The following is a 26,718-nucleotide window of genomic DNA, read 5'->3' as shown; positions in this document are numbered from 1 at the left end:
ATCCGAAACAACGTGATGGAGGCACCACTTACTCAACATTTTAAGGAACAGAATCACCAGGAGTATAATTTTAAGGTGATGATTTTGGAAGTGGCCAATAGAGGTGAACGGGAAGGGGTCCAGTCTTGGCTCCTCCGTCGGGAGGCTTACTGGATCTTCAAGCTCGACTCTGTTAAACCAAAGGGATTGAACAACGAATTATTACTTAACTGCTATTTATAAAATAGGGTTGCCTCGATGGGGATTGACTTATTGGGGGTCTGTAGCTTTAACGAGGAGGGTAATCAATTAGCCAGCCGCGATAAGAGTGTAATTTACATGAACAGTGGGCGCGCCAGAGAATGCACGGCCGCCTTTCTTCGGGTCGACTGTTTGCCAATTTGTATTACGAAAATGTACCTCTGATGTGATGTGTAAGTATAATAGGGGAATTTTGTATCATTTGAGGTATTAATGTAATGAAACTGGGAAGTTGATGTACCTCTATCCTTAATAGGAAACACGCTCCTGACGAAGTGGGCACGAAATCTGATGTTTGTAGCCGGCCCCAGATTGAGCGTGAGGAAGGGCTTGTTCCTTACCTGCACATCCATTTTCATCTGAATGGAGAGGATGACACACTGAAGGAGTGTTAATTGAGAAATTGAAGAAATATATTTAAAAGAACTGTCGTATCTTCAGGATTTTCGGTTGTACCTGGCAAAATTTGTCGATGCAGTACCTATTGTGATTGTAGAGTTCAATGTTTTGTATAATAAGTGATGTGTATGTAGTTGCATGAGAATGAACTGTTAAATATTTATTGAATGGTTATAGTAGCACTTGCACTTGCACTTTAAAGAATTTTTCACTTGACTTAGTATTTGGCGTGGACCATAAGTTCTGTCAGTTACCCGTGGGGTTTCTCCCTCCTTGTGTATCTTTTGAAGTGATTACGGGTACAGCCATTGTTACCAGTATTGAGAGCTCCAATCATGGCACATATAACACCCATCCTCCGTCAACTGAACTGGTTACCAGTTGAGTACCGGGTCCAGTTCAAGGTTTTGGTGTTGACCTATGAAGCCCTGTGCTGACTGGGTCCAGCATACCTTTGGGACCACCTCTCCCCGTATGTTCCCTGAAGGTTGCTTTGATCAGCTAATAAGCAATTGCTGATGGTCCCTGGCCCCAGGGAGGTCCATCTGGCCTCTACCAGAGCCAGGGCCTTTTCAGTCCTGGCTCCAACCTGGTGGAACTCTCTGTCTGAGGACACTAGGGCCCAGAGGGATTTGTTATCTTTCCGCTGGGCCTGCAAGACAGAGATGTTCCGCCAGGCATTTGGTGGGGGCTAGGCTGTCCTCTTGCTGGCCATACCACTGAAGACCGTCCACCACCTATGCAGGAGCTCATAAAGTGTGATGCATGTCATTGGTACATTTTGCACTCGGTTTTTAGAGCGCGTTTGTACCTGTTCCACATCCCATGTTTGCAAGGTTTTCACACTTAAAAGCAGTCATGGGATGCAGTCCCACTTTTTGTCCGCTGTATCCCCGATTTTTCCCCCTGCGGACATACCCCGATGTTTTTTTAACTTCGCTGCCGACTGGCAGCTGGCCTGCATTTTGGTAATGTGAACACTTTTGCCCCCTTTTTGCTTCTCTCCCCCCCTCTCCTTTTCCCTGGGAGCTGATTGGTTTGTGCAGAATTAACCACTCCCACCCTCCTCAGCTCTCTGAACTCCTTGTCCACCATTTTTTTTAGTAAAGCGAGCTGAGGGTCATAAGGCTGCTTCTTCGTTGGTTTCCTTCCTCCCGGTATGCATGCTCTTTTATTTTTTTTCAAAAGCCAGGAATGATTCCTAAGCTTGCTGCTAATTCCCTGCTAGCTTTAAAATCAAGGAAAGTGTTAAATAGCTGCTTTCTCCTTCCTCCCTTAGGGTATGCACACACATTCTGTTTTTTTTTAAAGACAAGAATGGGTTGCAACGTTGTAATGTTCCTGCACTTTCTTCCTGGCTTTAAAAGCCAGGAAAGGATTAAATGGCTGCTTTTCCCTCGCTCCCAGGCATGTTTCAGACTTTGCCAAAGAGGGGGAAAAAACCCAAGCATTTTGCACAGCCCTTTGGAAACAAGCCTCTGCTTCCTGGGAGGAGATTAATCGGCAGCATTTTAACCCTTTCCTGGCTTGATTAAAAAAAATGAGAGTGGTACATGTTTTCCCACAGAACTCTGCCACCAATTGCCTCTCTGGTGGGCAGGGGACAGCCCAATCAGCAAAAAGGGGGGAAGGGTTCCAACATTGCAACGTTACTACGCATGCTGAATTTTTTTTAAAAAAGTGTGACGTGAATTGCAAGGCCCCAAAAGCCCAAAATTGCACCGAGGTTTTGAAATGAAGCACAGACACCAAATCGAAATTGCAGTGGACAGTGTGAAATGAACAGGTGCAATGCCGAAGCCACAGCGATCGGGGCGAATGCTCATAAATGGCGGTTTAAACCGTAAGTGCGAAAAGGGCCATTATGTAAGAACTAAGCCCTGCGCCTAAAATGCTGAATTTTAATATTTATATCTGCCATTTGAGAAATTTTATTGCACATGGAATAATGTTTTAAATGCTTATTTATAATGTTTTTATTGTTTTAAACTGTAAATTGTTTGTTGTTTCACCGCCCTGAGCCCGTCCAACGGGGAGGCAGTCTAGATATGTAGTAGTAGTAGTAGTAGTAGTAGTAGTAGTAGTAGTAGTAGTAGTAGTAGTAGTAGTAGTAGTAATAATAATAAATCTAGCTTTCCTTATGATATGCCTTCATAGAGGTTGAACAGGTAGGGAGATAATATGCATCCTTTGCCAACTGGAAACCATTCTGTTTCCCCATATTCTGTCCTAACAGTAGCTTCTTGTCCAGAGTACAGGTTGTGCATCAAAACAATCAGATGGTGTGGCACCCCCATTCCTTTTAACACTCTCCATAGCTTTTCATGATTCACATAGTCAAAAGCTTTGCTGTAATCTATAAAACACAGGCTGATTTTCTTATGAAATTCTCTGATATGTTCCATTAGCCATCGTAAATTTGCAATGTGATCTCTAGTGCCTCTTCCTTTTCTGAATCCAGCTTGAACATTTGGCATTTCTTGTTCCATGTATGGTAAGAGTCTTTGCTGTAGAATTCTGAGCATCACTTTGCTTGCATGGGAAATTAACGCAATAGTCTGATCGTTGCTGAACTCTTTGGCACCCTCTTTTTTGGGAATTGGAAAGTAGACAAACCAATACTTCCCTGCATATCTAAGCAATATTTTTAAAATGTAGAAATCCTGGCCTTGTCTTAAAGTGAACCATTTCACTTTCCTTCATGAGAGGCACAAAGCCACAAAGTTTGCTTTAGAGGACCTATGCTGTGCATTCACCAAGCCTGAGCTTTTTCTTTATTGGCCTCTGTAACGTAGCTGAATTAAGCCCTGCTTTGTGTTCCATTTTTATACAAGATACATTTGCCTTGAGACTGAATTTCTGTGGGAATCTCTTCTCATAGTCCTTTGAGGGTGCAAGACACAACTCTTCTATTTAGCTTTTGATTCAACTGGCTAAATACTTGGCTCACTATTCTGATTGTTAACTCTATATTTGTCTAAGACACTAGTGCTTGTTGGGACATTTGCCGTAGAAATGTTTAAAATAAACTAACTGCTACTCTTAACTCTTTGGCCTTTGTACTGTGAACAAAAGCATGATGCAAACCAACTTTTAAAATGCTGACACTTCTTTTAATGCACTGGTCCTGTGTTTGAAAAGAAAAAAATCATAAATAAGTTGAATTGTAACTGGAAGAAACCATTGATTATAGGGTACCACTAATGCTACAGTTAGTGTCTGTTGGATTCTTGGATCGCTGAACACCCTCCGTTTTGCTTTCAGCTATTAATTACCCAACCAGTCATTAACTGCTGCTAACAATTGATTTACAGGGAATTATTGCTTAAATAGCAGGAGGTATTTAAGAACAAAATAAATTAAAACAAAGAGCCTCTAGATCTCAGGCGGAAAAAGGGGGACTCTTTGTAACAAAGAGGGTAGCTGCTACCACACTGCAATTATGCACTGATAAACAATCATTGCAAAGTGCAGTTCTTTTCCACGACAATGACATTACATATCACAGACCCAGTGTCTGTGCTAATTAAATGATTGGAAAAGAATTATCATGATTTTATCAGAAACCTCACGGAGGCTGCTAGTTTTCTACTGATAAGCTGATCAAAAATGTTTAATTAGAAGCAGAAGTTGTTCCCAAAGCCAGGGTGGTGTGTGATTAAGGGGTTGAACTAGGATCTGGGATACCCAGGTATGGATCCCTATTCTGCCATGGATTCTTGCTGGGTGACCTTGGGCCACTGACTTTCCCTTACTCGCCCGCCCTCCCTCCCTCTCTTTCAGCCTAACCTATCTCAGGATAAAATCCAGGAAGGGAAGATGATGTTGTAAGCCACTTTGATTCCCCATTAGAGACAAAAGTGGAGAAGAAATAAATAAATAAATAAATAAATAAATAAATAAATAAATAAATAAAGATGCACCATAAAACTTTGCACATGCACAGATATAATGGAGCCCTTATGAGATCTACCGTATAAAATTACAGAAGATTTCTTCAGTCCTTATAGACCCCCCCCAAAAAAGAACAAAGAAAAGAACATCTCTATGAGTATGTATATATGATAACATTGCTTGCTACTGACTTTTATTTTTCCTTGATAAAATTGTACATAATCAGAAGTACTTGTATAGTAATAAGATGTAGCCATGAGGCATGTTGAGAGAAAGTCTGGAGCTTACCACAGCCAAGAAACTCACTGGGTACAGCAAATACTAATCTCTCTGTTTAAGCTACATCACAAGACTTCCTTTTTAAAAAAATGATAGCTGGGAATTCAGAGAACCCAATACACCTGTGTGACAGATGGCCTGTAGTTCTGCTCTATGAGCATCACAGCAAACTCCTGTCTGCATGGGGAGCATGAAAATACTCAGCAGCATCAGCCAATAAGCAGCTGTGGAACCTCCCGGAAAGGAAGGAGGGAGAAAATTTGGTCCACCTCAGACAAGGCTGGGGGAAGCAAAAGTGAAACAGGAAAAGTGGGAGAAATTACCTCCCTGTCCTATTCTACTTCCTCAGGCTTCCTCTATAACAGCAGCACATAATCCAACATGTAGACTTTGGACAGTCTCTTCTCTTTAGGGAAAGGCATGGCTTAGTGGTATAGCATCTGCTTGTCATGTAGAAGATCCCAGGTTCAGGTTCAATTCCTGACACATCCAGGTAAAACGAGCAGATAACAGGTGATGTCAAAGTCTCTGGGATGACTCTGAGAAGTCAAAGCAGATAATAGTGGCCTTGATGGATCAATGGTATGACCCAGTATAAGGCAGCTTCATGTGCTCAGACTGCTCTTTCCTGAACACTGAAAGCACAGTATGCTGTACCTGTGAAGAGTTTAGCATTCAACTCAGAATTCATGCTGCCTTCCACTGTTCCCCATGCATAAAATACAGCCAGCTTTGCACTCTCGTGGCTTAGCCAAACCAAGCTTGCCTGTCTGCCTACCTACTGCTGCTGTTCACCCAGATACATCTTACAGGTCCACAGCAGTAGTCAACTGCTCTGCTTATTGCATCATAGATCCAGAGGAGTTAGCCATGTTAGTCTGTAGTTGCAAAATAGTAAAGAGTCCAGTAGCATCTTTAAGACTAACCAACTTAACTGTAGTATAAGCATCTGACGAAGACAGCTGTGGTTCTCAAAAGCTTATGCTACAATAAAGTTGGTTAGTCTTAAAGGTGCTACTGGACTCTTTACTATTCTGCTTACTACAGCTCAGTTACAGAACACCAGCTTGACATCCTGAATGTCCCAGCTTCAGTTTTTAGATGCTCCCGTGGAAGGATATCAGACGATGGGGAAACCTTTCTGTGCCTGAGGTCTTGCAGAGGTGCTACTGGTCAACACAGACAATATTGAGCTAGAAGAACCCATGTTCTAACTCAGGGCCAAGCTACACATGACGAATGACACTTGAACGGCAAGTGTATTTCTCCCTGTTCACTTGCCTTCCTCTCAATCCACTTGCCGTTCAAGTGTCATTCGTCATGTGTAGCTTGGCCCTCAGTGTCAGGCAGTTAGATCTTTGACCTGATGATGCCTGCAGTCCTTCAGGACTACTGTTCTTCCCAGTGGCAGCTTCACAGTCAGGTAAGCCTAACCTGAGGCTACCACGCATTGTCATCCCGTTTCTCACTACTCACCTCTTACAGTCTCCGCCCAGAAGATAGAGCAGCCAATCTTCCTTCTCTCCTTGTTCCTCAGGTGTCTTTAAAGACAGCACTGCAAGCCATGAGTTCCTGAACACACATGGTAGGGGGTGAGTAATAGAGTAACAACAGTGGCAAAGTGGCAGTGAAGACTGCCTCCCACCAACATGCCACCCATCTCATGATACCACCACTTCACCTCATAGTAAATCCAACCATGATCCTTTCTTCTTCCACTGCAGTTCTTTGGCAGCAGGACACTATGCAACAAGGCGTGATGAGGAAGAAGCTTCTGAGGTGGTTTCTAGTTATCATCTCCTAAAAATATTCTGTAAGTAGGTGAGCATTCTTTAAAGACTTCACCTTGTTGAGCATGCTCAGTGAATCCATCCATTGTAATAGGCTCCCTTGAAGTTGCTGCCCCAGAAGAGAATTAAGGGATCAAAGAGGGCAAACTGAAGTGGAGAGATGAGCAGAGCTTGTTTATGTGAGAAAACTGAACTACCCAGAAAGTCGTATAAGGGCACATGCAGAGGCAGGGGATCTGTTCCAATGATACTCAGACCTGCTCATTAGCATTTGTGAAATTGGAGGCAACCCCCCTGCCTCCCTCCCTCACATACATAAAACTGAACATGGCCTATATTAATTACATGACAAGAGAGGATGGCTTCATTAGCCGCTGACCACACAGCTGTTTCCATAGAATAATATCTCATTTAGTCAGATTAAGAACAATAAAGTGTAAATTAATATTGATTAGAAATCTGGAAGGATGTCATCTGAATTAAATGTCATGTCATTATTATTTTTTTTGGCTATACAAAAAAAGAACAAGAAGAAGAAGCAATTTTCATGGAGTGCCTAGAGGAAGCAGTTGCTTTGCAGCTTAACAGAGGAGAAGAGCAAATGTTTTTAAAAGGCAAGAGCTGTGATTCCCAGGAGGGCCTCCTTTAAAAATATAGGGATTGTGACTTAATGACTGTTGGGGAGGGAAGGAGAGCTACCAGAGGCCGCAAGTAGGCGGAGAGCAACGCCTGCTTTCTTCTTTCCAACCTCTTCTACCTTTGGTGGCATGTTGCTCCAAACTGTGCATTCATGGTCCCTGGTGGGGGGAGCACTAAAATCTACAGCTATTTCCATTACCATGGCAACAGTTGCAAGAAAGACTCAGATACAGGCCTAGCCAATCAAGCAAACTCAATTTGTTTTGTTGCTTTTATTTGCTTTGTTTTTATTTTCCCCTCCTACGGATAGATTTGCACAGTCGGCTCCTGATTTGGATTCTAGAAGGGTTGCCAACTTTTTAACCGGCCACTGGGCTGTGCCTTTCACTGCAGCTTGTTGCGCAAACAGGAGCCGTTGAGAACAGTTCTCTCTGTGTAGAGAAAAGCTTCATCGGCAGATTTCTGCAGATTAAGGCACAAGAATAAGTCAGGCTGCTTTGCACTGAACACTATCTGCACCAGGTCATATAAATTGCTCATTTTTTTACAACAACTGCCACAAGGAGTAAGCAGAACAGCAGAAAGATTCCTAACAAGAGAATGAGTTAGATTCTAATTTGAGTACCAAGCTAGCTGGACTGAAGATCAGAACATCATTCTTAAGGGCTTCCACAATGAAGTGCTCTTTCTGTGTCTGTCCCAAGGCCTGTTAAACCAGAGCTGTGCGGAAAGTTCCATGTTTTGAGCGCATCAACTCAAGTAAGTTTCTCCAATGGGGCAAACATCAGTTCCCTGGGGCCTTTTCAAATGGCAAAAATGGCACAGGATGGCGGGAGGGAGGGCTGCATGTGAGGATATGGGAAGAGGGTGCAATGCCAGCTGCAGCATCATGTCACCGCCAGTAAAAAGAGGAAGTGACAAAGGTAGTTCTAGGAATCACCAGAAATTCTATGGAAAAATAATGATGTTTCTGGTAATTCCTAGAGCTGCCAGATCCCCTTACCCTCCTGGCGGGAGGGGGGGGGACTCAAAACTTACCATCTCAATCTTCTTGCATGCATGCGCAAAGCACACATGCACTCTTGGCACAGCACAATGATGTTATTTCCAGGAGTGACATCTTCATGCAGGTCCTGGGAGCATTTCCACACTTTGCACTGGACTGATTTGAGCTCCAAAGGCATGGGAGCCCTCCCAGGGCCTGCGTGATGATATGATTCCTGGGAGTGATATTGTTGCGCTATGCTGGGAGCATGTCCAAAAGGCCTGTTCCCTTGTTCCCCCCCTCCAAGTGAGTGGTGTCAGGGGTGGTGTCTGGTGGTGAGGGATGCCATGCCCCAACTGGGAGACTGGGGGTATAGGGCTAGAAATCAGCAAGGAGCTGTGTATGTATAGCAAATATACAGTCACATTTAATAAATCAACAGTCCTCTTAATCACAAGATCACTAAAGACCACTCTCCATGTGCGTTGAAGCTAGGTACAAGAATTCTGGACACACAGAAGGTTGGGGACTTGTGATTGTGGTGTGATGCGTACCATCCCCTGATGAAGTGGATTTTCCACGAAACAAGATCTGAATCCGGAGCCTTGTAGGGCGGCGGAGAACCCGGTTTGTGGAACTCCGTTTTTGTATTTCACCCACCGCCTTTCCAGCAGGCATCTTCATTTGTGGATTGTAACACTGCCTCTCAACACGGATTGTTCTTTGGCACCTCACCATTTGGACCGGCTTGGTCCATTGCTTCAGTGAACTGAATTATTTAGCCTTTGAGCATTTTGGAATCGACATATTGGACACTGAACTGGTGAGGGACGCAGTTCCCCTTTTGGATGAGTGTTTATTGTAATTATGTATATTGTAAACCTTCAATACTGGATCTTTAGTGATTAAGAGGGTTGTTGATTTATTAAATGTGACTGTATATTTGCTATACATACACAGCTCCTTGCTGATTTCTAGCCCTATACCCACTATTGTTCTGGAGCTGCCTCTTTGTCAACTGGGAGACTGGCAACCCTGGAGCTACCTATGCCACTTCTGGTTTTTTAGGTGATGCCACATGTGATGCTGCATTTTTTTTTAAAAAAAATTCTCACTATCACAGGCAACAGGAACACTGGAGGAATGGAACCCTTCGGTGGGTGCTTAGGGTATCATTCCGAATTGGATCCCCATGTGGTTGTTCAATTTCAGCATAAAACTCCCAACATGCATCTGGTTTGAAAGGATCCAGGGTGGACCTGGAAAGAGTGTAATATGTTGTTAGTAAGGCTGTTAGGCTATCAGGAGTGGGTTTTTTGGAGGGGGGAGTACAAGAGAGTAAGAAAGCTTGATTCTTTGGTCATAACTGGCAAGTTTGGGTCTGAACTGAGAGCCAAACTACAAGTGATGCTTGACACTAGTTGAACACTTGTCAGCTTCTCTCAAGTTTTGATGGAAAATGTAGGCAGCTTGGCGGAACGTTGGACAAGTGACAGTTATAAAGTCCATTGGACAGCAGCTGGAGAGCCAAGCTGCAAGACCAGGATGCCTACATTTCCCATCAAAACTTGAGGGAAGCTGACAAGTGTCAATTTGTCAACTAGTGTCAGGTGTCACTTGTAGCTTGGTTCTGAGTCAGAGCAATACTTTGTTGACTGGATCTTTTGGAATTCTGAAGGGGCAATGAGGCACTTCTTCAAAGTAAATCTCACCATGTTCAATGAGCTTTATTCCCAAGTACATTGGATTGTATATCAGATTGTGGCATTAGCTGAAACAGTTAAGTGTTCCCTCTCCTTCTACCACAGTGAGGCATTTATAGCTGTAGGTCTATCCCTTCTCATGCAGTTTTCAGCCATCTCACACTACACTGTGCAGCCGATTGCATGACTCATCCTTGCTGTACTAGTTCCCTCCTCTGCTCGACCCAGCCTTGCCATCTGCTTGGGATACAGTGAAGAAGAGAGAGACAGCCTAGCTAAAATGGATTATACAAGTGTCTCAGAAATGTGACAAGATGCAGAATGACTTCCTTCCACATTTTGCCATCCTGCATGATATTTCACAGGATGTTAGGGAAGACCTACCTTCCTGAGGCCTTGAAATGCCACTTTCAGTCAGAGTACACAGAACCTCGGTTAGATGGACCAATGGTTTCACTTTAGGGTGATACTGGTAGTGCCTGGAATGAGCTTTCAAACAATGTTTGAACAGCCCGGAAAACCCCCAACAACCAATGTTTTTCTTCTTCTAAAAAGGTGGAGCCCCCATTTGGATGGTGTAGGATGAGTGTGTGTATTTTAAGCCTTCTCCCTGAACCATTTTTGGAACTAAGGCCTTGCACATCAGCTTTCCCAAAGAAGAAAATTCTTGGGGCCTAGTCACATGTCTTCCAGCATTACCGCCACTGTTTAGGTATAAGGCAGCGTCATAGGTTCACACTTCTTCCCATCCATCAGGTATGATATAACAGTGGTAGCCATTTCCCCCTCCAGAAATATGTTACAAATACTATCTAACAGATGAAAGGACCTACCAATCTAGCCTGTTCTTTAGGGTAGTTTGCTAAGAAAGAGATTTCTGGCCAAGCTGGAGCAGACATAAGAGTCTATTTCTTATTACCTTCATGGCATACTTTTCTTCCAGTGTGGAGTAGAGGTTACTCTGGGTGACTTGGGCTAAAATCTCCACTAGAGATGGGCACAAACAGAAAAAAACCCCGATCATGATGTTTGTTGTTCGTTGCCATCCACGAACAGCGGCTCACAAACAATCACGAACATGGCCCTGTTCACAAACATGTTCGTGATTGGCTGTTCGTAGGGGCCAGCAGGCTCTCCTCCAGCCATCATCCAAGTTTGGTCAAGATCCCTACTGCACCACTCCCAGAAACCTGACCTGAGCAGGCACCAGGAAAGGTACCAATAATAAAAAATAGCTTGGCCGCAGAGCCTGGCAGCAGCTCTGGAACTTGAAGGGGTAGATCCCTACCGCACCACTCCCAGAAACCCTACCTGAGCAGGCAGCAGGAAAGGTACCAATAATAAAAAATAGCTTGGCCCCAGAGCCTGGCAGCAGCCCTGGAACCTGAAGGTGTAGATCCATATCCCACCACACACAAAAAAAATTCAAGCTCCAATGCACTCTCCCTGTCTCTCTATCAAAATGCAAACAGCAGCTGTATCTCCCTCTCCACTGTCTGCAAAGACTAGCCAGAGCTATTAGCATTCCCCCCTCCCATGGTCTTTGCTCTCTTGTAACAAATTTGGAGCTCCACACTTGGAAGGAAGACCTGCCTATCAAGCTAAATTGGGTTTAGATTGGGGTTTCCAGAGCAACAACAGGAGTTCAGACAGAGTTCAGACAATCCCTGCCTATGTTGCCAAGGGAATTGATTGCAGGTGCCAGACTGTCTGGCTTGACAAACAGCAACGAACGAGGCTTGCAACAACCACCTGTTCGTTTAGAATGGGGCCTCACAAACAGCTTGTTCACGAACAGCAGATTGGGCTGTTCGTGGCCTTTTTTTGTTTGTATTGCTGTTTGGCCCATCTGTAATCTCCACTCTGTCATGGCCACTCTCTTAGCCTCACCTAGCTCACAGGGTTGTTGTGGTGAGGATAAAATTGGAGAAGGGGAGAATGATGTTGTAAGCCACCTTGGGTTCCTATTGGGGAGAAAAGTAGCAAAATAAATAAAATGTGGCATTACAAAATGCTCCTATCCAAGTACACAACACACTGAAAGCAAATGTGGGCTCAGTTATATTTTGCTCACTCTCCTATTTTTAAAAATTTGTATTTCTTAAAAGTTCTGCAAGAATGTTCACATGATTATCTGTACAATCTTCCCATGGTGATTTGTTGAAAGAGGAAAGTTTGAGAGATTTTTCTTGGTGACATGGTGTGTGTGGGGGTGCATACTGGCTTGGGTGGGATGCCAATCAGTACTGTGCTTCCACTTCAAATTTGAGCTGCAAATGAAGCAAATAAATAACCTTGCAGCAAGGTTTTGTTTTCCAGAGCTTGACGCTGAGGTAAAATACCCTAGCTGTACAGCCCTTTCAGAGACTACCCAGCGCTTTAAAAATAGCGAGTGTTTTCAGTGTAAGATTCACATAAGAATTCTGAGGTCTTCATTTTTTTTCCTAAACAGAGACTGTTTTTGAAAGGACATTCAAAAGCCTGGAATTCTGCCTTTGGAGCTGTGACTGGACAAGACTGCCAGAGCACTGCAAATGTTAGTGCCACTGTGTGGCATACCTCATCACCAGGGCTTTTTTTCAGCAGGAACATGGTGGAATGGAGTTCTGGAACCTCTTGAAAATGGTCACATGGCTGGTGGCCCCGCCCCCCCTGGTCTCCAGACAGAGGGGAGTTTAGATCCCATAAACTAATCTAAACTCCCCTCTGTCTGGAGATCAGGGGGTGGGGCCACCAGCCATGTGACCATTTTTTCCGAGGGCAACCCACTGAGTTCCACCACCTCTTTTCCCAGAAAAAAAGCCCTGCTCATCACCATTTGTGGTACTGGAAAGTCTACATGTGAATTTAGCGAAAATGATGAGGGAGAATCAAACACATGATTGTGGCTGGACCACAGTAAAGATGTACCTCAGGATGTGAAGTAGAATAATAAATGAAAAGAACAGAAGGATGTATGCACTCACGCTCACCTATGTATGCTGGGGTTAGCCCGAACTCCGCATATGTTCCTGGAAAAAGACAGCCTGTTCCCTTGTAGTCTCTGTACTAAGTTGGTCCTGGAGAAAGTCTTGTAATTTGAAGTTAATTTAAAGAAAATCTTGTGATGTACAAGCTTATTGTTTATGGGGAAGACAGACAGTCCATGAGAAATAGACACTTGGTATCCAACCAAAGCAGAAGACACAGGTGGTAATTGGTGTACCAACTGTGTCAGGTATATCAGGTAGAATCCTCCAACTTGCTTCGTGTTCCACAAGCCTTTTATAGAGTTCAAGGTCTTTGTCTGCCTAACAGTACAATCCTAAAATGAGTTACTCCAGTCTAAGCCCAATGAAATCAGTGGGCTTAGACTGGAGTAACTCTGTTTAGGATTGCACAGTTAGAGAACTTCAAGCAGCTTAACTTAACTCACCATCTCATGTTAGCCCCTGACCCCTTTAGCTTCACTCCTGCTTTTAACTTCCTGATCTGCTCGATCTTCCATCACAACTTGACAAACATTTTTGCTTTTAGCCACCTGGCCGCAGTCTTTCATCTTCATAATTGGCACATTCATTTCTGTTATCTCTTTCTTGCACTTTATTTGCCCCTCTTGCTGTTTATTCCCACCCCTCTCAAGATCTTCCAGGGATTTTAGTCTATTTATTATCATATCATTTATAATCTCCCAGGAATGTCAGCCTTTCAACTATATCTCATTGCATATTTTACAAATGCTTTCTTCTATTCCATCATTTCCTTTAATGATTTCCAATACCCACCTTAAATATATTTAATCTGTATATAAATTTAGTCATAGAATGATGAGATGATGATGAAAATAATAACAATAAATGGTTACCAGTTACAGCTACAGTAGAAAAACCTTGAGGTAGATTTGCTTATCCCCTATCCAAGGTAGAGATGGGCACAAACTGCAATACGAACAAAAAAAGCCACAAACAGCCCAATCTGCTGTTCGAGAACAAGCTGTTCATGAGGCCCCATTCTAAATGAACAGGTGGTCGTTGCAGCCTCGTTCGTTGCTGTTCGTCGAGCCAGACAGTCTGGCACCTGCAATCAATTCCCTTGGTAACTGAGGCAGGGATTGTCTGAACTCTGTCTGAACTCCTGCTGTTGCCCTGGAAACCCCGATCTAAGCCCAATTTAGCTTGATAGGCAGGTCTTCCTTCCAAGTGTGGAGCTCCAAATTTGTTACAAGAGAGCAAAGACCATGGGGGAGAGGGGCTCCCAGCTCTGGCTAGTCTTTGCAGACAGTGGCAAGGGAGATACAGCTGCTGTTGGCATTTTGATAGGGAGACAGGGAGAGTGCATTGGAGCTTGAATTTTCTTTGTGTGTGGTGGGATATGGATCTACCACTTCAGGTTCCAGAGCTGCTGCCAGGCTCTGGGGCCAACCTATTATTACATGATGTTCGTTGTTCATTGCCATCCATGAACAGCCAACCACAAACATGTTCGTGAATAGGGTCGTGTTCGTGGTTGTTCGTGAGTCCCTGTTTGTGGATGGCAATGAACAACGAACATCATGTTTGGGTTTTTTTCTGTTTGTGCCCATCTCTAATCCAAGGTAGACCTTGAGAGCTTGTGTGGCTTATTGGACAGAGTGCTGGAGTAGGATCTTGGAAGATCCTGGATCAAATTCCTGCTTCCATTATGGAAGCTTGCTGGATGACCTTGGGCTAGTCACAGTCTCTCAGCTTAACCTACTTCACAAGGTTGTTGTTGTGAAAAAAAATAGAGGAAGGGAGAATCAAGTTCTAAGCTACTCTAAACCCTATTGGAGAGAAAAGTGGGATATAAATATATAAATGCAAAATGCATGTGTTACATCTCTAGTAGGTCTCCTGGTATGGCGGTATGCCTCCAACTGGCAGCCCCTACTGCACACATTTTCAAAAACGTTGATGTTGTTTGCAGCACAATGTCACTTCTACTGAAAACCAGAAGTGGGAAGCTCTAGGAATCTATGGTTTTTCTATAGAGTTCCCAGTGATTACTACAGCTACCTTGTGTCACTTTCATGATTCCCAGGAAGTGGTGTCATGGTGTAGACGCTGCTGAGCCCCCACATGTCCCTACCCCCAAAGCACCCACCAATTGCCAGGCACATCACTCCAGTGTTTCTATCTTTATGCTCATTCCCACATTTTCCATCCAAACCCTGCCTCAAACTAGAAAGCCGTCTCTTACAGGGGGTAGATGTCAGTAGATATGAACACTGGCACCTTCTCCTAAGGAACTACATGTCCCAGGTTATATTGTGTGATCTCTGCTAGTCGCACCCATCCTGCTGAAGAAAAAAGATGAAGCAATAGGTTGTAGCACAGAGGCAAATTTACAAGAAGCAGCAGAAGCAGATGAACTCAGCTTTTAAAAACATCTATCACCTGCTTCTTCTATACAGAATATTTTGGGGTAAAGAAAAGGCAACTTGTCACTTGAAACCAGTTCATGCTTTTCTGCAGTTTTAGCTATTAGTTAATGTCTACCAGAACTGTCACCTTGATGTTCTTGGTAATGTTTTTAATTTCATAAAGATGACAGGTTTCCACGGTGATGATGCTAGTAGTTAAATCAGAGGTGGACTTGTTGGAGTAGTTTAGAAGATAGCCTTGACCCTAACCCCTCCCCATCACTGGGCAAAGGAAACCATTTAATCACCGTAACTTATGATCAATAAGAGTATAGCTAAAAAGCCAAGGAGGATTTTAAAATGTAGCTGCATAAAAATTAAGCAATGACAAGATTTCTCAGATCTAGATACCTTGGGATATGTCTGCTATAGCTGTTTCTCATATCAGTGTTCCATAAGTAGCTTGGATAAGTCCTTAATTCATCTTATATCCTCTTCCAAATAGAACACCACCTCCACGGCTAGCATGTAAGACAATACTTCATTGAATATAAATGCCCCGATTAATAGTTTGTCTACCTACTGCTTTATTTGAAAATATCAGAGAGAATATATCACTGTAACACTAAACACTTCTAGCACATTTTGGATCAATTGGGTTGGGGGCAGGAGGCACAGAGCTTTTGTGAATTTCTTAGTCAAACGTATGATATTATGCTCAGATAGCCCCATGACTCATTTTCCTCCCTGAACTTCAAACAATATAGACCATTGGCTGCATTTCATGTGTCTGACAAATCCATGCAATCTTATATCATAACAAGACTCTGTTTCTGTTTAGAAAGCTGTCCTGAAGTGCTCCTAAGTATCCTACTATTCCTCCATTGTCGGAGTTTTTTTCAAAAAAATCTGAATCTGCAAAAGTCCACCCATTTATATATCTCTGCCAAGAGACTTCTGTAGCATGACATGACCCAACCAAAGTTAAAGTAACATTGGATGGATCCAGCAAAATTTTGGGGCAATCTCAACCGCTCCCTCTACTTATTGCAAGCTCCATCCCATATGGCTTTTGTCTGTACAGATCTCATGATCTGTTTATCCTCTTTGGTGATCAAAGAGAACTAATCTTCCTTTAAGACTAGGGTTGTCCAATTATTTTCTGCCTTATTGCTGCTATTGAGTTGGGAAATCCAGCACCACATTCCAAGGCCCAAGGAAGCAAGGGCCAAATTGATGGATGCCATGGCTCATGTTGGCTGAAGCTGTATAAGGTGTTTGTAATTTTGTTGAATTCCTTATGGAAACAATTTTTCCTCTTTATGGTTTTCCAGTGTAATGCAGTTGCATCCTTCGGAGTCCAATCATTTCAATGGACTTACAAGGACGCAACACTGTTTAGGATTGCACACTTGGCATTGCACAGTTCATTTCAACCTTTGATGCAAGCCTTTGTAATCTTGCTGATAGGGCAGAAATTCAATTTTTCAAAGAAAAGAAAATAATCTAGTAAGGTTGACTTCTCTGCGTGCTATGGCCTTTTAAAAATGTCATGGATCTCGCCATTTCTCGTCCAGTTCGGCCCTAAGTAACTTTAATAGTCTATAACAAACCTGCAACATTAAAAAATGAAAATTTCATAAGATATTTAAAATGAAGAAGTCATGAACCATTACAGTGACTTAGGAAACTAAAATTTTTATGTGCATCACGTTGACATTTGGATTTTGAAATTCACATCTATACTGTGACGGCCAAACCAGACGAATCATAGGAAATCTGGGACGAGAACCTCCACAGAAAGGCCTACTCTGGGATTGGGAGCATCATACTGGGTGGAGAGAGGGAGCATTAATCCTTTCTTCCATGCCCCTTTCTTGATGTAAATTTACCCTCAGAAGTTGCTATTTGCCCTGGTAGAGAAAACAGTCCCAGCTATCCTTGACTGATTCAGGATGTACCCACACAGTGTTGGCCAGTTTGCTACAGTTGAACTTAAGCAGTTGTTTGCATTTGGTTTGTTATAAAGAAAGCCCTGACCTGGATAGCCTAGTAGAGCCTGATCTCATCAGATCTTGTAAGCTAAGCAGGGTCAACCTTGGTTAGTAATTGGATGGGAGACCTCCAATGAAGACAGCAGTTGCAGAGGCAGGCAATAGCAAACCACGTCTGCCAGTCTCTTGCCATGAAAAACCTGCCAGGGGTACCATAATTCAACTATGGCTTGAGGACAGGATTTCATTTCGTCTAAGGAAAGTTAGACTGGTGTAGCACAGTTTCCAGCAATGCGTGGATGCAGCCTCAGATATTTTGGCAGTATTTGAAAGTGCTTGCTCCTTAAAAACATAAGTGGCTTCTTAATCAGCCATGGATAACATGGAATATTTCTGTTGTCACAAAATCAAAATCAAGATGAAGTATCTCTGCGTTTAGCCAGGAAGCACTGTGGGCCTTAGCAGCATAAGGGGCACTGGCATCTAGAATGAGCAGTTGGTCCAGAGCCTTACTGCTTCATCCCGCCTCTCACTTCACAGCTACTGATGATGATGAATGGGCAAGCTATCATAATCTCGATGGACATGATTGTGATGGAGCACTTTATCCAGTGCATCTTGCATGTACATTAGCACATTTCAAGCATATACTGAAAGTATTAATATATTATCTGCAAGCACATATATCATGCACATTCCAACCTCAAGGACACAGAATTGCCTGTTACCCCCAGGTAAGAGTGTACAAGTTGGTGGTGACTTGTGGAGTGGGGCACAGGGAACTATGTGGTGCTGGATGGGGAAAGTGGTGCACTTACCAGTGAGGGTCAGGAAGCAGGACTGGAGCTACTGGGTTACATCTTCAGCGCCATGCAGGTATGCAGCTACTGAATGGGTCAGGAGTCTGGTATAAGTGCAGGATGATGACATAAGTTCCTGGTGCAGTTCCACTCACCATTCCATAGCTGCACCTGTTCTGTTGCCACCTTCCAATGCCCACTGGTCTTTCCAGAAATGTTTATTTTATTAATAAAATTAAAAGCCCAGAAAAAAGTGCAGAGAAATAGAAGAAAAATGGAAGAAAAAAGAATACAAAGAGAGAAAAAGAACAAAGACTGAAAACAACAAAGAAAAATAATACGTTTCATTTTCCATTTTTCTCTACAACACCTATCATATTTTAACAAACATTATACTTTTAGTTTTAATATCGCCAAAATTTACCTTTTCAATACTGCCCCCCTTCTACTTATTTTCCCCAAATTTATCTTCTTAAAAATCAAAACCACAAATCACCAGTTCATTTTTCCTCATCTCATGCAGAAAGTCAATAAGGGGGTTCCAGTTCACCATAAAGGTAAACTATGTTTTATCTCTGATCAGAGCTGTAAGTTTAGCCATCTCTGCTAACTCCATCATTTTCACCATCCAGTCCTTGACTATACTGTACTTTTCCATTTTTGCACATATAAAAGCCTAGCTGCTGTGGTCATATATCGAAATAAGATGCCATGTTTATTTCCCAACGGTTTATCCATTAGTCCCAACAAAAAGGCTTCTGGTTTAAACTGTATCTTCAACATTTTTTGTATTATATGAATTTGTGACCAATTTTTTTTTGCTTTAGGGCAAGTCCACCAAAGATGGTAAACTGTTCCTTCATGTTGCTCACATTTCCAACATTGTTTGACATACCTTTACTCACGTTTGTTAATTTATCAGGAGACATATACCATCAATACATCATTTTATAGATGCCCACTGGTAAGGGCGTCACCTTCCCTTTCCTTTCAGCAAACCCCAGTGATAGGGGATGGGAAGTTCTCTGTGCCCTAGCCTACAAGCCACGGCTGATGCTGAACAGCAAATCTGGGTTTCGTGCTACATGATGTTGAAATGATCCATAGTCTTGCTCCTGCCAACCCCAGAATGGCTAATGACAAAGGAGACACAGGAGTCTACATGCCTTGGCCGACACACTTTCTGTTAGCCTACGGGTTAGTGTGGAACATGAGGTACCTCCCTGTACTGCTCCTTCACACCAAACAGATAAAAGACATAGAGCTTCTGGCCACCTGGTTTAATTTTCTCAAGGATCCCTACCATTACCGTGCAAGGCATGCCAAGAACTTTGTGGTAATCATGCTCACCAGCTGAATTGATCTTATTTGAGCTCACTCTCTACTCTATGAGAGTAGTTTAAAAAGACAGAGCCAGCGGAGATCGCTCCTCAGAGGGTTTGTTAATTTCCGAGGGTTTGTTAATTTCATCTTCGCTGCCCCTTAAACCCTCTGAGGAGCATCTCCTCCCACTCTGTCTTTTTAAACTACCCTCATGCAGAGAGGTGAAATTGACAGAGCCTTTTGCTCTGTCTTTTTAAACGACGCTTCCCGGCTAACATTGCATCTCCCTACACTTGAGCATCCTTGTGTAAGATATCTCATAGAGAGAGACTCTCAATCACACCCAAGGAAAAGGCCTGCCTGGGTTGCCTTCATGTTCCCTGGCGAAGTCCATCTTCAGCATGCTGAGCCAGAGCTGTGCCTGCACAGTAACTACTCAGTCATTGCAGCTTGCCACTGGTTTTGGCCAATCCAAGAATTAAATGATCTCATTTACTAGAGGAGAGGCCGTATCTCCTGAGGTCATGGTCATGATGGGTGATTAAGTTGACTGACTTGAATAAAGCATGGAATCAGTGGCTGGTCACCTCCTCTTTGTCCCTACATATCTGAATGCAGATGACCACCATCAGATTGAATTCATTATCTTCTCTTTGCACATGGGTAGCCAGTGTCCTCTATTTGAGAAGTGATTGCAAGAAATGTACACGAGATTTGTAAGCAGACATCAAAGGCACGCAGAGACACCTAGGTAGTAAAAAATATCCTCAGTCTTAATGTTTTCTTTTTACTGAAAGCCCTTTTAAAATGGGAAGTAGCTCAGCAGCAGATAAAGAGGGGGCTGCATGAGGAAAGCTGTCTAATCATGTGAAAACACAGTGTGGTCATGCAAAAAGAAATAGCTTAATTCATTCGGACACATCTAAACAGCTCACCAAATGATCAGCTCCCGGCTTGCAACCAGCAAGCCAGACATGAGCCAAACCAGCAGGTGTTTGAATATAACTGCCTGCAACATGGACTTCAATGCAAATCCTAAAGATGCTCCTGCCAGCAAATAGGCAGTCTAAGCTAATCTTGGCCTTTGAAAGGGTTGCTAGTTCAGTCCACCAGAAGTGGGATTACAGCATAAGAACTCAGGGGTGGTGTGTGGCAGATCAAGAAGTGGGGAAAGATAGAGCCCGGGGCAGGATGCTGAGCAGGGTTGCGATCACCATTCAGGAGGCTGCAGAATCTGGACAAATGTGGTTGGTCAGGAGTGGCATCAGAAGGACAAGACCTCATTCATCCTTTATTTTTTTTGTAGACTCATATTATTCTAAGAAAGATAATAATAATAATAAGCTGGATCCATGGACTCTCATTTAGCAGAAGGGAGACTTTCAATCCAACCCAACAATAATCATAATACTTAGTAGCTGTACAGCATGTAAACTGTTCAACGTGTTTCACACATATTATCTTGCTGCAGAGACAGCCCCGAAAAGTAGGGCAGTATTATTCCCCTCCCCATATTGCATTGTTATTATTCCCAAAATTTCCCAATTCCCAATTCCTGCTTCCAAACTTTCAGCCTGGGATTTTATTCCTTTGTCCAAAAACTCTGAGGAGAAAAAGCCTGAAATTTCAGATCAACAACCCTAATCCTAGGAGAATCCTAGAAACTAATATAATTCTGTTTGTTAAAGTATTTTCATTTCTCGAGTCTAAGTCCTGTTGGGATCAACAAGATGTTGATCTAACTGTAACAGTGAGGAGTTAAAATGTCAAAACAGACCCTGAATTTGCCAAGTTATCAGTCCCATTAAGCAGTGCCACAACTATTAATTATCTCTTATGAAACTTTTATTCCTAGCAAAGGGCTCAAGGTAGCAGTTCATTTCATCACGAAGGCTGTTTTGCCTGAAACTGTAATCTAAAGTCCTTTTACCAGTCAGAAAACCTGACAGGCAACCAAGAGCAGGTTATTAATATATGTGATGGCTTCAAGAGTGGTGTCAGTTTTGCTGCTTGGCTTGGGTTTTGTCTAGACGGACTGTTTTATTAGATAGCAGATGGTTTGGAAATTGTTTGCAATGACAGGACTAACAGACTCAAATCAGAATGCTCTGCTTTCCTAATCAGAAAAGATGTGGACTTCAAGCAGGACAAGGGAAAACTCCATTTTAGTTCATGCAACCCCATTTTAAAGAAGAAAACAATTAGAGTAGAGAAATGGGGCCAACTGACAACAAAATAAGGCATATCACGTGTAGAGATGGGACGAACCAAACCATGCAGTTCATGGTTCGTCAAATTTCACGAACCACGAACCACGAACTTTCACAAGCCTGCCCCAGTTCATGAACCAGTTCGCTTAGTTCGTGAAAACGTCACATCCAGGTCAGAAAATCACTTCCAGGCCAGCAGAAGGTCACTTCTGGGTCAGCAGAAGGTCTGCAGGAAATCCATCCCCTGTTGCCTAGGAAACTGATTGATTGGCACCAGGCTGTCTGCAGTCACAAACCAAAAAACGAACAAACGAACCAGCCTAAAGTTCATGGCGATTCGTCAGAAATGGGATCTGGTGAACTGCAGTTCACGAACCACGAACCGGCCTGGTTTGTGCTTAATTTTGGTTCATATTTTGGTTCGTGCCCATCTCTAATCACGTGTGGAGAGACTCCTAGGTATGCAATAAGAGATTACCTTAAAAGAGAAACTCAAACTCCTTCTAATGGTGGCTGGCTGCACATTTAAAGGCCCTGGCAGAAAAGAAGAAACAAAGAGTATTCGCTAATAGCACCCCCCCCCCTCCGCAACAAAGACCACAAAAGAAAAGGAACTACTACTGAGAAGAGTAAGGAGGAAGATGATAGAACCAGTGTGGTATAATGGTTTGAACATTGGACTCAGAACTGGAAAATGAGCCATGTAGCTCATTGGGAAACTTTGGGTCAGTCTAACATAGTGTTGCCAATCTCCAGATGGAGCCTGGAGATCTCCTGGAATTACAACCAATTTCTAGACTATGGGCCCTGACCTGGCTAGCCCTGGAGAGTCTGATCTCATCAGATCTCAGAAGCTAGGCAGGGTCAGCCTTGGTTAGTAATTGGATGGGAGACCTCTAATGAAGACCAGGGTTGCAGAAGCAGGCAATGGCAAACCACCTCTATGAATCTCTTGCCATGAAAACCCCACCAGGGGTCGCCATAAGTCAGCTATGACTTGAGGCCAGGATTTCATTCATTCTAGACTACAGAAATCAGTTCGTTTAGAGAAAATGGCAGCTTTGGAGGGTGGACTCTATGACAGTATACACTGCTACGTTTCTTCCCCAAACCCTGCCCTCCCAAAACGTTAGGAATTTTACAGCCCAGAGTTGGCAACACTAGTCTAACCTCCCTTTCAGGGTTGTTATGAAGGTAAACTGGAGGAGGCAGGGCTGTGTAAGCCACCTTGGATGAAGAATAGGCTAAAACTCATTTATTTATTTACTTGGTTTATTGGATGCCTTTCTGAGACTCGAGGTAGACTACAAAATACAGAAAACAATGCAATTAGACCACATAAGGCATCCAATAAACAATGTAATAGTATTAGGACTGCAGAATTAGAAAATAATGCAAGCAGAAAATGGTCAGAGGCATGAATACCATAATGCAGGTAATGGATTACAAAGATAGAAGATTGCATTAAAAGGAAGATGATACATACAATAAACATTGCAATAGATGACACTCCTATTGCCTTATGAAAGCGCCCTCCTGACCTGCACCTCCATCAATGTTTTACCAGTCAAGTTGGGGGTGGGGAATAATCTGCATACTCTTTATAGTGTCCCCCTAATGAAGAAGGGCTGTTGCATTCTCCCCACGGGGCTTCATGGGCCTCCTTCTTGTGTGTACACATTCTTCTATCTTGGAAGTTTTAAGTAGATTATGCCGATGGACTGATCTTAAACTCTACTCAGATAACTACTGTTCTTCCTAACTGTGAATTTACTGCTGGTGTTAGACAAGTAGGTCAATGTTTTTCCTTTGTCTAATATTCGTAATTTTGTTGGAAGAAAAATTAGGCAATCACAGAAGATCTTATTATCCAGCCACACAAATTGCATTGATTCAGATTCTGGTATCAGGTAATTGGGTCTCACTAGTTTATTCAGGGCGAGATGGATATACTTGATTTAGATAGCTTGATAATCTGAGCAGAGTGACCTAAAACAAGGCCCCTCCCCCAAAAACTGCTAGAAAATTTAACAATGGAAGAAACTGCACACACACAAAAGAACTCTGCAGAGATTCCAAATTTCTTTCCAAGCCTTACTATTGCTGTAATCTAAACAATTCAAAATAAAGAGATCCAATTTTCCAGACTGGCTTCATGACAGAAATTCTGGGAACTCAGAAATATGATCATTTATACGGTGTAAACCAGTTCTCTGACTGTTTATCTAGTTTCAATAGGACAGAATCACAGGGCTGGCTGAAAATATGGGCCACTCCACTGCAGTTCTCCTCTCCCTCCAGTGAGAGCCAAGCTACAAGTGACCCCTTACACAGGTTGGACACTTGTCAGCTTACCTCAACTTTTGATGGGAAATGTAGGCATCCTGGTTTTACAGCTTGGCTCTCCATTACAGCTGCAAGACCAGGATGCCTACATTTCCCATCAAAACTTGAGGGAAGCTGACGAGTGTCCAACCTGTGTAAGGCATCACTTGTAGCTTGGCTCTCAGTTAATTCCCCTTCCAGTTGGTGTTTCCTTCTCTCCTTTCTCAGTATAGCATTACTACAGAGAACAAACAATTCCTTTCCAGGAACCCTTATCAATGCCAGCAAGCCTAAAAGGAGAGGGAAAGCTGCTGAGATACTTCTGGAACCTCTGGGCTGATACCTGGAGGAGGCTGTGGAACCCAATTCCCTTGACTTCTGCTTCCACCACTGACTCTAAGTGCAATCTCCAACTGGGGAAATGGGAGATTGACCTTTAGCCTCTGCCAGGCTGCAGGGCTCAGTCAGCATTTGAAAATGCCAACCTCTGATGCTAGCTGCGCTCAAAGGATAGCAGCCTCACTTAACCAACTGAATCAGATATGAGGCTTTCTAGTTAAATTACTTGTAGAATTAGCTGCCTTCCTGCTATAGCACTGGCCAGTTGATTTGCCAGTTCTCTCCTGAAACATTCATTTTTACCTCAGTCTTTTAAAAGGCCACTTATTCAGGTGGGGTAAAAGTGTTGGTACATCAATGAACCTGAACTCAAGTTTTCCATCTGTTCATCTTTTATTTCCTTGTCTATTACTACCTTTCAGAAATGTATTTTACTCTGGCGTCACCACTGCTGACTGCCCCTGCCCCTGCCGGCTCCTGAAGTCATTTCAGTGGAATCGGTCCATGCAAAGAGATGTGCCCAGAGAGTGTGGTCTCCATTGAAATGAAAGGGAAGCTAGTCTGGGTGGGGGACCGCCCTATGCACAGGGGCCCCATATCCGGCCAGTGGTGAAGATGCATAAATGCAGAACCTGCAATGAAGAAAATAAAGGCAGAGGACCACAATGAAATTATTAAGGATTTACGAAGGTGGAAATTTTCTAGGCAGGGAAGAAAAGCCAAACAAGTCATCTGCAGGGAACGTTATTAGCCTTAAAAATAAATCTTAACTATGGGGCAGGTGAGATGAGGACTTGCAGAGGAGGAGAAATGCCATGGCCCCACCCTGCCTTGGCTCTGCTTTCCTTCTTTGTCACTTCCTGATTCCTCACCCCCCCCCACACACACACACCGTGCCTTCAGCTTTGCTCTCCCTCTCAAGCAGTGATTATTTCCACCTTCCTTCCATTGTTACACATCCTTTCCCCTCCTCCCCGCCTTGCAGCCCTCATAGGCTCTCCTTCGTTCTGATCCCTTTCCTCTGCCCTCTCCCCAACCCTAACTTCCCTCCTGTTTCTCATGAGGTCCACTTAACATTACAACCCAAATTGCTGGGTTGTCCTGTTAATTACCAACTTTTCCCCGTTGCAATGTTTGCACACATGCAAATGTTGCTTTTACTTTTTTAAAAAAAACCCAACTTTTATCCATGTGGGGTCCACACACATGGATATTAGATTAAAAGGACGGGAACCAAGGCACTCTGGCTTCACTATTAGCCACAGCGAGCGCACACAACTTAATGGCATTCATAATCAGCCAGTGAACATGCCAACTGACTTTCTCCATTATTTTTGCTTGCTTTATCTTTTGATAGTTAAAACAATGCAGCAACTGAAGGAGCATAGCATTAAGCAGCCAATGATATTGGGGCAATCTAACTCTCTGGAGTTAATACTAGTAATTTATTTAGCACATTTTGCTAGTATGAGTAAATAGATCTTTTCTGTACAGTAGAAGCTAACAACTGGTGATAGTTGCACATTGCCATAGAAACAAGGAAGAGCTCATCCATAAATCAAAGGTTACAAAGTGCATACACTCAAAATGTGTCATTAGAGACTGAAGTCACCCCAGACCTGTTCCTTTGCAAATGCCCTGTTCCTTTGAACCAAGAGCATCTCGAATGTGTGTGTTGTTGGAGAAGGATTTATCTGTAAAGTGTTCTACAAGACAACTGACTAGATTATGCGTATTTGTGGTTATGTTTGCAAATGTCAGCATGAATGACAGCCCAGGCTCTCTGTGGGATGAAAACCAGAGCACCAATGAGTCATTGTGTATGATGCTGTTTCGCACTGGAGTTGTTTGCTGTACATACTGAGTATGTGTGCAAATCAATAAAAGAGACACAGGAAAGGTGAGCATGGATAGCAATAGATTGCACAACGTGCGTCACGTCCAGATTCATTGGACCTTGGGCCATTTTACCATTCCCTTTGTAAGACGAGGCAGAAAGAGAAGCGGAAGATCTCGTTTAAGCAAAAGACTGTCAGACAATGTTTTTTGAAATCAGAGCTTTGCCAGACAAGTGAAAATAAAATGCTGATTTTGAGCATGTGTGAAATTTCATGGTGATGCTCTTATCTCACCTCAAAATCAGTCAGCTCTCCCAGAGAATGTTTGCCTCCGGAAAATTGGATCTCACCATTTTTTCTTAAAATTCCTGAAAACCATCTTGAGTCTATGAAGATCAGGTGGGATATAAATATTTTGCCTGGCAAAGAGCCATCCGGACTTACCTGGGTTGCCACAGCCCCCCCCCCTCATCTGTGTTGGCCCTGGGTCAGGCTGAAAGGTGCCCACTGACAACACCCCTGATACACCAAGATGTGTGTCAGGACGCTGCTGCCTCAAGTGACATGGGCACCTGCTGGCTGCAGGGACAGAATGAGTGGG

Source organism: Eublepharis macularius, chromosome 10 (assembly GCF_028583425.1).
Source record: "Eublepharis macularius isolate TG4126 chromosome 10, MPM_Emac_v1.0, whole genome shotgun sequence".
Classification (NCBI taxonomy): domain Eukaryota; kingdom Metazoa; phylum Chordata; class Lepidosauria; order Squamata; family Eublepharidae; genus Eublepharis; species Eublepharis macularius.
The sequence above is the reverse complement of the archived record's forward strand: the minus strand, read 5'-3'. Positions refer to the sequence as shown.